This window comes from Lotus japonicus, chromosome 4 (assembly GCF_012489685.1).
Source record: "Lotus japonicus ecotype B-129 chromosome 4, LjGifu_v1.2".
Taxonomy (NCBI): domain Eukaryota; kingdom Viridiplantae; phylum Streptophyta; class Magnoliopsida; order Fabales; family Fabaceae; genus Lotus; species Lotus japonicus.
In genome coordinates this window covers 32,610,575-32,620,109 of record NC_080044.1, presented here as the reverse complement: position 1 = coordinate 32,620,109, position 9,535 = coordinate 32,610,575, and the positions used below count along the sequence as shown (strand labels likewise).

At 37.0% G+C, this 9,535-nt stretch overlaps 1 pseudogene; it reads right to left on the bottom strand.

The window, feature by feature from the left end:
* Positions 1 to 847: 847 nt before the first annotated feature.
* Positions 848 to 2,810, bottom strand: LOC130712632 (beta-glucosidase 40-like; annotated as a pseudogene).
* Positions 2,811 to 9,535: the final 6,725 nt, after the last annotated feature.

Sequence of the window (9,535 nt, the reverse complement as noted above, 5' to 3'; positions counted from 1 at the left end):
TGCCTCCATTTAGTCACTTCAGCATGTTATGCCAATGACAATTCTCATGTCCTCGATTGTACCCCCAATGCTTAGTTTCTATGCTACGGTTGTATTTTCGGCTTCCTGAACTAGGCGTTACAATTTTTGTGGTTAACAATTACAAAATAATTTTAGCAGACCTAGCACATCACCCCAAAAGAGATGTATGTCACAATTATGTGTATTAGGATTACTTTAGAAAATCAAAGATATTTGGATAACACAATCTTATAAGGCATCTCATATCTGTAGAGATTGCATCCAATATCATGAAAGATTCGTTCTAGGTTTAAACCCAACTATTCCATAAATATGGGAAAGGTTAACAGTTTTGAGGTGCATCTTCTTTTTAAACCCTAGTCCTTATTCTCTTTCTCAATCTCACTGATAGGGGCATCTTTTAGGTACTCACCATTGGTGTACAATGCCAACCATTTTTAAGGAAGGAGGATACAAACGCAAATAAGAAAAAGACATCATAATCAAAGTCCATAGACATTTTATATCCTAACAAATAGTCCAGTAAGAAAAAATTATATTATATGAATTAAAAATATGTGTCTTGATGAGAACAGAATAATCAATTAAGTATACACTCAAGTTCAATATTTATATCCGAACAAATAGTAATTAAGTAAAAATTTACATTGTCTTGACTTGATTTAATGAATGAACTAAAAAATGTGGCTAGATGAGAAGAGAATGTGATCTATATAAAAATTAATTCCACTATTATTGTTATTGTTACAATAAGTTTCAAACATAAAATTCTAAATCTAATAAATTTGAAACTGAAATCGATATAATTCTGTAGTTCCAAATACAATCATGTATTTTTACAACTATTTGTTGGTTTCAAGAAATTTTGAACCATTCCACAGATTGTTTGGGGTATCTCTTCTGGTTGTCTTTGTAATCAACAAAGTACAGACCAAATCTACAAGTGTATCCAGCAGACCACTCCCAGTTATCTAGTAGTGACCATGCAAAATATCCTTTCACATTGCAACCATCTCTGCAGTTAGCCAAATCAGTACTTCATTAGTGAGTTTATTTTCATCAAAATAGTCGTGGACTCTAATGTAGCAACAAGTAATAACAACTACTACATACTTGATAGAAGCCAGTAAGGAAGATAAGTAGCCATTGTAATATCTAATCCGTTTCTCATCCTTTAGAGCATCCTTAATGGAGATAAATGGATTATTTGGATCATCCATTCCTGTAACAGCCATGAGAATGAAGATTTAGCTCAAATTTTATTCTTTGCTGGAACTTTCATGTTCTTACCAATAACACATTAAGTGTTGGGCAGGCTAGAAAAAAATGAAAGAAGAAAAATATCTTCTCTCGCAAATTATGCAGCATGAAAAATACACAACTTGATGTCAAAGTACTAGAGAAACACAGAGAAAGGTTTAAGCTTCTACTATTTAATGTTGAAAATTGAAATCATATTAGCTGGTCCCTAAAAATTACTATTATACATCAGTGCAAGCTAATAAATGTTATATTTTATCATAAAAGAGCATCTATTCCCGTTGTGCTTATACAGATTTGGATTCTCTGCTGCCTCAAAAATCTCACATTTACGCAGTCAAGCATTTTGAGTTGCCAGATTTAATCAGATGATTCTCATTTTAAGTTGTAATAAGTAAATTGGAATATGAGTCATTAATCTTGATCAGACCACACAAAATGCTTTAATGCATGAATGATGGATGACCCTAATTGAAGAATCCAAATCCATGATTATACACTTAACTTTTACTCTCCCATAAATTATATCATTTTCAAATAATTGTAGGTAAACTTTTTTTTTTTAAAGTTATATTGATTTTGCAGGGTGTTGTCAGAGTATAAAATGGTGATAGGGGAATAGTGTTTCCTTATCGTAAAACACCCAATAGTGACTATGTTTATTCTCCTACACTTAAATTTCTTTAATACCAAATTCCACTCTAGAATCTAGACAGATTGTAAGAATTTGAAGGTTACCATTTTCGGTGATAACAACAAGAGGGTTCCCATACTTTTGTTTGATGTAGTTCATTAAGCTTCTCATACCTTCTGGCACAAGATACAACCATATAGAATTTGCGTGCAAGATAGAATTTATAAATCATGTCGTTGACTCATAAGAGAAATTCAGTGATATATAGACTATGTGAATGTTTGAAAATGCTTTTACAATTGATTGTAATCCCAAAATCAATTCTGGGATGGACTTTAAGTGAGTAGCTTCTAGGTTCCATAATTGATTTCAGGAAAGAAAAACTGATCAAAACATGTTGTAAGCTTAGTATCTTTCAATAGCAAAATCCAATCTGATTATGTTTTATTTCTTAAGCCAACAGGCAATGAGTAATCATTACAGTAAATCAATGAGACAAAATATGTTTCACATTAGCAAGACTTACCCTTTCTCCAATAACCTTAGTACCATTGAATGCTGAAAACAAAGGGGAGGAAAATAGTCACTTAGTTGCATCACCAAAGGTCAAAATTATAGCTCACACTGATAAAGAAATTTATGGCTGGAAGAATGTTTGGTCTAAAACTTACGAAGCGTGACAGCACCGGAGTCTGCAATGGTATCATTGAGCACGATCCCAATTAAATTCGAAGAATTGTGTCGTGCATAAAATGTGGTGTAATGATTGATTCCCACAAAATCTATTGAACCCTTGAGAGAAGCAGACTCCGATGGAGAAAATTTTGGTAGCCTGCTTCCTACTCTACTTCTCATTGAACTTGGATAATCTCCAAACATCAATGGATCAAGAAACCTGTCATGAAGACATTTAACATCACAAATTTGGTTAATATTTACATTTTATTAATGTTTACATGTAAATATGATTGAGACATATTGGAGGACTTATTTTGAGTTGTTGTCTTTAATACAAATCTGCATAGAAGGTTTTTCTTTCTTATTCCTATTCAGACATTCGTCAATTCCCACAGTAAAAACATGTAAGTTTGACGCATGTTTGGGTAGATGGTGGAAAATCACAGTGGAGTCAAAGTCACAATGGACAGGAGCAACTTCCTTAACCGTCGCGACTGTCCACCATGAGTTTGCCTCACTGTGCTTTTCCCCAATGTACTATGTGAATGACGTACCAGCCCAGCTGAAAATCTTGAGCTCTCTGAGCTGCTTCAATGTCTTCTTGTTTGTTTTGTTGCTGGCTGAAACCAAATGACATCAAAAGCTATCCCTAATGCTCCACCCTGTGTATTCTGAGGAGTAATAGAGTTATTTTAGTCATTTTAATGAGCTTTAAATCAATTCAAGAACTTGTATAAGCTTCATAAGAAAAATGATTAAAATATCTAATACCAATACTATACTAAAAACTTCCCCAAAAATTCAAGTTTTAGTAAAACAAGATTTCGCCTAGTTCGTTAATATGATCCATTCTATTGCTTTCGACTGTGTTTGCTTCTCTATTAGCTTCGTCCCTAATATACATTCGTGGGAATTCTGAGGTTCAAAAGCCAATAGATTTGAAAGGTTGGATTGAGCAAATGTTCGTTTAGATTCACTCAAAATTCAAACAAAAACCAATAAGATTGCAACTTTAAAACTACAAAAGTAAATTTCATTTAACTAATTTAAAGTCTCCACAATATTTATATCTTTACAGCTTTACCTTATATTTTTCCTGTAAATCTCTGCGGCTGCTGCATGAGAACGTAGGACATTGTGACCAACAATGTAAGGTTCCGTAGCAGAGTTCCCTGCCCTACAAAATAGGTACATTCCATGATGTACCAAACATTTGGCACATTCCCCTTTTACTTAGAGTGAGTCTGTAATAAAGTTTGGTTCCATTAAGATTTCTTGCTTTGGTTTATATTTTGTTTAACTCTCTTCATGATTGACTGCTATTTTCAGAGTCAAAATGCTCACCATTCAATTCTATAGCAGCTTAACTTACTCAAGTGAGCTCTTAATTTGTCTTTTACTTGTTTTCCTTTCAAAATATAGTGACAATGGGAAACATCATTCTACTTCACTTTTTATAATTTTTTCAGCCGCGCACACCTCCTGATTTACAGCAATGGACAGCGATGGCAGATTCCTATGATAATCTTAATGAATCCGTTAGTACTATGGCTATATGTGTAGTTTGCATTGCTCTTTTCTAAACTTTTCATGAAATATTGTACATGAGAATGAGATCATTTTGAAATTTACTGGTGGGAAAATATGTTGGTTTGACTGATTCATATTTATCTGTTGTAAAGGCGTGTTCTATTTTCCATTTGATATTTATCAGAAGAATAAGAGGATTACAATATATGTTATGGAAATTTTGAGTAAAGATTAATATATTTACTATGTTGCTGTCAATTGGTTTTGAAAATGTGATGTCACTTTCAATCATCTGAGTTATGAATGCAGTGACTGCGGTTGAAGCTTTTTTTTGGGTAAGCAAAAATGGTTTTTGGTGACAACAAAATACAAATCCTATGATCACAAAATTGGTTTTTGTTTTCATGTGATTACTGCTTTCCTTCTCTTTTAATTTTTGATTTCATTTTCATTAGAAATAGGGATAGAGATATAGACCTGTTTCACATATGTTTGTTAAAAAGCATATAGCTTCATTTTATATTCTTGCACTATGACAGCCTGAGATAAGATGCATATAGAAGTAGCTTGCAAAATTTAAGGGAATGATTTATAGAAGTAGCTTGCAGTCACATCTTTTGGTTTCTAATTAGATGAAATTCAGTTACATCTTTATTAGAAAGAATATTGCATCCACTCATCTTAATTGAAGAAGGATATATAACAAACTGTGGCTAATGGGCGGGTTAAACCGTGGTAAAAGAGGTCATATATTGCCACGGTTGAGGAACCGTGACAATATATGGACTCTATTGCCACGGTTCCTCCATACACCGTGGCAATATGTGGACTCTATTGCCACGGTTAAGTACGTAACCGTGGCAATATGTGGCCTCTATTGGCACAGTTACCTTTTAAAAACCGTGATAACAGCGAATCAATTGCCACGGTTCCGCCTTTTAACCGTGGCAATTGAGCAATTGCCACGCACGCTATTGCAACGGTTAAACCGTGGCAAATGAGCGGGTTTAACCGTGGCCAAAGGCCTTTTCTGTAGTAGTGAGATATCCTTGATAGCTCCACTGAAACACCAATCATGGTATCTGGACAGTGGATGCTCGCGTCACATGACGGGAGAAAGGCGTATGTTCCAAGAGCTAAAACTTAAGCATGGAGGCGAAGTTGGCTTTGGGGCAACGAAAAGGGTAAAATTGTTGGTACTGGTACTATTTGTGTAGATAGTAGTCCATGCATTGACAATGTTTTATTGGTAGACGGCTGAACTCATAACTTATTGTCTATAAGTCAATTAGCTGACAAGGGTTATGATGTTATCTTCAATCAAAAAGTCCTGCCGGGCTGTAAGTCAGATCGATGACTCTGTTCTGTTTAATAGCAAGAGGAAGAACAACATTTATAAGATCAGATTATCTGAGTTGGAGGCTCAGAATGTGAAGGGCCTTCTGTCTGTTAATGAAGAGCAATGGGTATGGCATAGACGGTTAGGGCATGCCAGTATGAGAAAGATTTCTCAGCTGAGTAAGCTAAACCTTGTCAGAGCTTACCCACTCTGAAGTTCTCTTCAGATACTCTTTGTGAAGCATATCAGAAAGGCAAATTCACAAAAGTCCCTTTCAAGGCAAAGAATGTTGTCTCAACCTCAAGGCCGTTGGAACTTCTGCATATCGACCTGTTTGGACCAGTGAAAACTGAGTCTATAGGTGGCAAGAGATATGGGATGGTCATTGTTGACGACTATAGCCGCTGGACATGGGTAAAATTTCTTAGTCGCAAGGATGAGTCTCATGCTGTGTTCTCTACCTTCATAGCCCAAGTGCAAAACGAGAAGGCTTGTAGGATTGTGCGTGTCAGAAGTGACCATGGTGGAGAGTTTGAGAATGACAAGTTTGAGAGTCTGTTTGATTCCTATGGAATTGCACATGATTTCTCTTGTCCCAGAACTCCTCAACAAAATGGTGTTGTTGAGAGGAACAGAACTCTTTAGGAGATGGCTAGAACCATGCTCCAAGAAACTGGCATGGCTAAGCACTTTTGGGCAGAGACAGTAAACACAACGTGTTACATTCAGAACAGAATCTCTGTGAGACCAATTCTGAATAAGACTCCCTATGAATTGTGGAAGAATATAAAACCCAACATTTCTTATTTTCATCCTTTTGGTTGTGTTTGTTATATTCTTAATACTAAGGATAGATTGCATAAATTTGATGCTAAGTCTTCTAAATGTCTATTACTTGGTTACTCTGAGAGATCTAAAGGTTTTAGATTCTATTATACTGATGCTAAAACAATTGAAGAATCTATTCATGTTAGATTTGACGATAAGCTTGACTCTGACCAGTCAAACCTAGTTGAGAAATTTGCAGATTTAAGTATAAGTGTTTCTGACAAAGGCAAAGCTCCAGAGGAAGCTGAGCCAGAGGAAGATGAACCAGAAGAAGCTGGTCCCTCTGATTCACAAACTCAGAAGAAGAGCAGAATCACTGCAGCTCATCCTAAGGAATTGATTCTGGGCAACAAAGATGAACCAGTCAGAACCAGATCAACCTTCAGACCCTCTGAAGAGACCCTGCTTAGTCCGAAAGGATTGGTGTCCTTAATTGAACCCAAGTCAATTGATGAAGCTCTTCAGGACAAGGACAGGATTCTGGCTATGGAAGAAGAATTGAATCAATTTTCCAAGAATGATGTTTGGAGCCTAGTGAAGAAGCCTCAAAGTGTCCATGTAATTGGAACAAAATGGGTGTTCAGAAACAAGTTGAATGAGAAAGGTGATGTAGTCAGAAACAAGGCAAGGCTAGTTGCTCAAGGCTACAGTCAGCAGGAAGGAATAGACTACACAGAAACATTTGCTCCAGTAGCAAGACTAGAAGCAATTAGACTGCTGATCTCCTTCTCAGTAAATCACAACATAATTCTACATCAGATGGATGTTAAGAGTGCCTTCCTAAATGGATACATATCAGAGGAAGTCTACGTTCATCAACCCCCAGGTTTTGAAGATGAGAAGAACCCAGACAATGTCTTCAAGCTGAAGAAACCTCTCTATGGTCTGAAGCAAGCTCCCAGAGCATGGTATGAGAGACTCAGCTCATTCCTTCTGGAAAATGAGTTTGTAAGGGGTAAAATAGATACAACTCTCTTTTGCAAAACTTACAAAGATGATATCTTAATTGTGCAAATTTATGTTGATGATATTATATTTGGTTCTGCTCATCAATCTCTATGCAAAGAATTTTCTGAGATGATGCAGGCTGAATTTGAGATGAGTATGATGGGAGAACTCAAGTACTTTCTGGGAATACAAGTTGATCAAACACCAGAAGGAACATATATCCATCAGAGCAAGTACACTAAAGAACTTCTGAAGAAGTTCAATATGCTGGAATCGACAGTTGCCAAGACTCCAATGCATCCTACATGCATTCTGGAGAAAGAAGATGCAAGTGGTAAAGTTTGTCAGAAGCTCTATCGTGGTATGATAGGATCACTTCTATACTTAACTGCATCTAGGCCTGATATATTGTTTAGTGTTCATTTATGTGCTCGTTTCCAATCAGATCCAAGGGAAACCCACTTAACTGTTGTTAAGAGGATCCTAAGGTATCTGAAAGGTACCACTAACTTTGGCTTGATGTATAAGAAAACATCAGAGTATAAGCTTTCAGGTTATTGTGATGCTGATTATGCTGGAGATAGAACAGAGAGAAAAAGCACTTCTGGAAATTGTCAATTTCTGGGAAGCAACTTAGTCTCATGGGCAAGCAAGAGGCAATCAACCATTGCACTATCTACTGTAGAGGCAGAATATATCTCAGCAGCAATATGCAGCACTCAGATGCTCTGGATGAAACATCAGCTGGAGGATTATCAAATCCTTGAGAGCAATATCCCAATCTATTGTGATAACACTGCTGCAATTTCATTGAGTAAGAATCCTATCTTACATTCAAGGGCAAAGCACATTGAGGTAAAGTATCATTTCATTAGAGATTATGTACAGAAGGGCGTACTTCTTCTGAAGTTTGTTGATACTGACCATCAATGGGCAGATATCTTTACAAAGCCCTTAGCAGAGGATAGATTTAATTTCATTCTGAAAAATCTGAATATGGACTTTTGTCCAGCATGAAGATGGATCAGAACCTCTGACTATGTTACTTCTTTATCAGAAGATGTCTAGTCCAGAAGGTAACTCTATCAGAGTTTATGTACCCATTGGTGCTGACTCTGAAGCTGAGACAGTAAACGTGTGTCAGTATCTCTGATACATAGTTCCTTGTGCCCGTGCTGACAGTCTGCCGTAATGAGTGTTGATGTGCTTCTCTCCTGCGTGTGATATGTGTATTAACTGTTACTATGATGTCTTTAATTTTTAACCGTTGATTTGAAATTGCTTTTTGATCAACAACAGTTATTTTTCAAAAACCCACTATACACACGTTCTCCTACACTTACGGTTTTACCTTATCTCTCTTCAGTTTTTCAAATCTTTATCCCCACGATCTCTCTCTCTCTGTATTCATCCTTTTCCTCTCTACCCAAAACCTTCAACCGCCTTCAAGATGGTTAGACCCAACAGACGTGAAACTGCAGATGCAACCAGATTTCCTACTATGGTAGTAGGCCAAGCTACAGGTCAATCGGGTCCTGTAACTCAAGGTCAAGGGCAAGCTCAAGAGAAGATGATTCCAATTGCAGAACGGGGTTGTGCCGTTCACTGTGTTTTTGCTCCGGAAGAACTCCAGGTGCTTGCTGAATGGAGATTCGACCTGGATAATATAGCTGCTAATGGGTATGATCTTCGTCCTGAAGTTCATGTTCAGGGCTAGAAGAATATTTCAACCGGCTTCGAGGTCCAATCTATGACAAATTGGTCAAGGAATTCTGGAAACATGACACACAAGTGGTTTCCTACATTGCTGGAAGGAGGATAATCATTACTGAGAAGTCTATTGTTGATCTTCTGGGTGCACACACTGGAATTGGGTATAGATTCCAACTGACGGAATCAAAGGTGAAACCCAGAACCAAGGATGAAACCAACAAGGCTCTTTACACAACATACAAACCTGGCAGAGCGACTACAAAGTGGTGGATCTTCATCCCAAGCTAAGGATCTGGCACAAGATTCTGCTTCACTGCATCAACCAGAGGCCAAAGGGAAGCTCTCCTGATTACATCAACTTCTGTCAGAAGGCGATGCTGTTCTTCATTCAGGATCATAGGAAGATCTGCCTTCCTTTCTTCCTGTTCTCTTACCTGAAAGAGTGTATCAGGAAATCCAGAACCACTGCCTTCATCAAGTCTGCTATCAAGTACATCCCTTTTGGGAGACTGCTTTCAGATCTCTTCATTGAGAGCAAATTCATAGAAGATCTGATCAAGGCAGGATGCACAGAGGATCTGTCA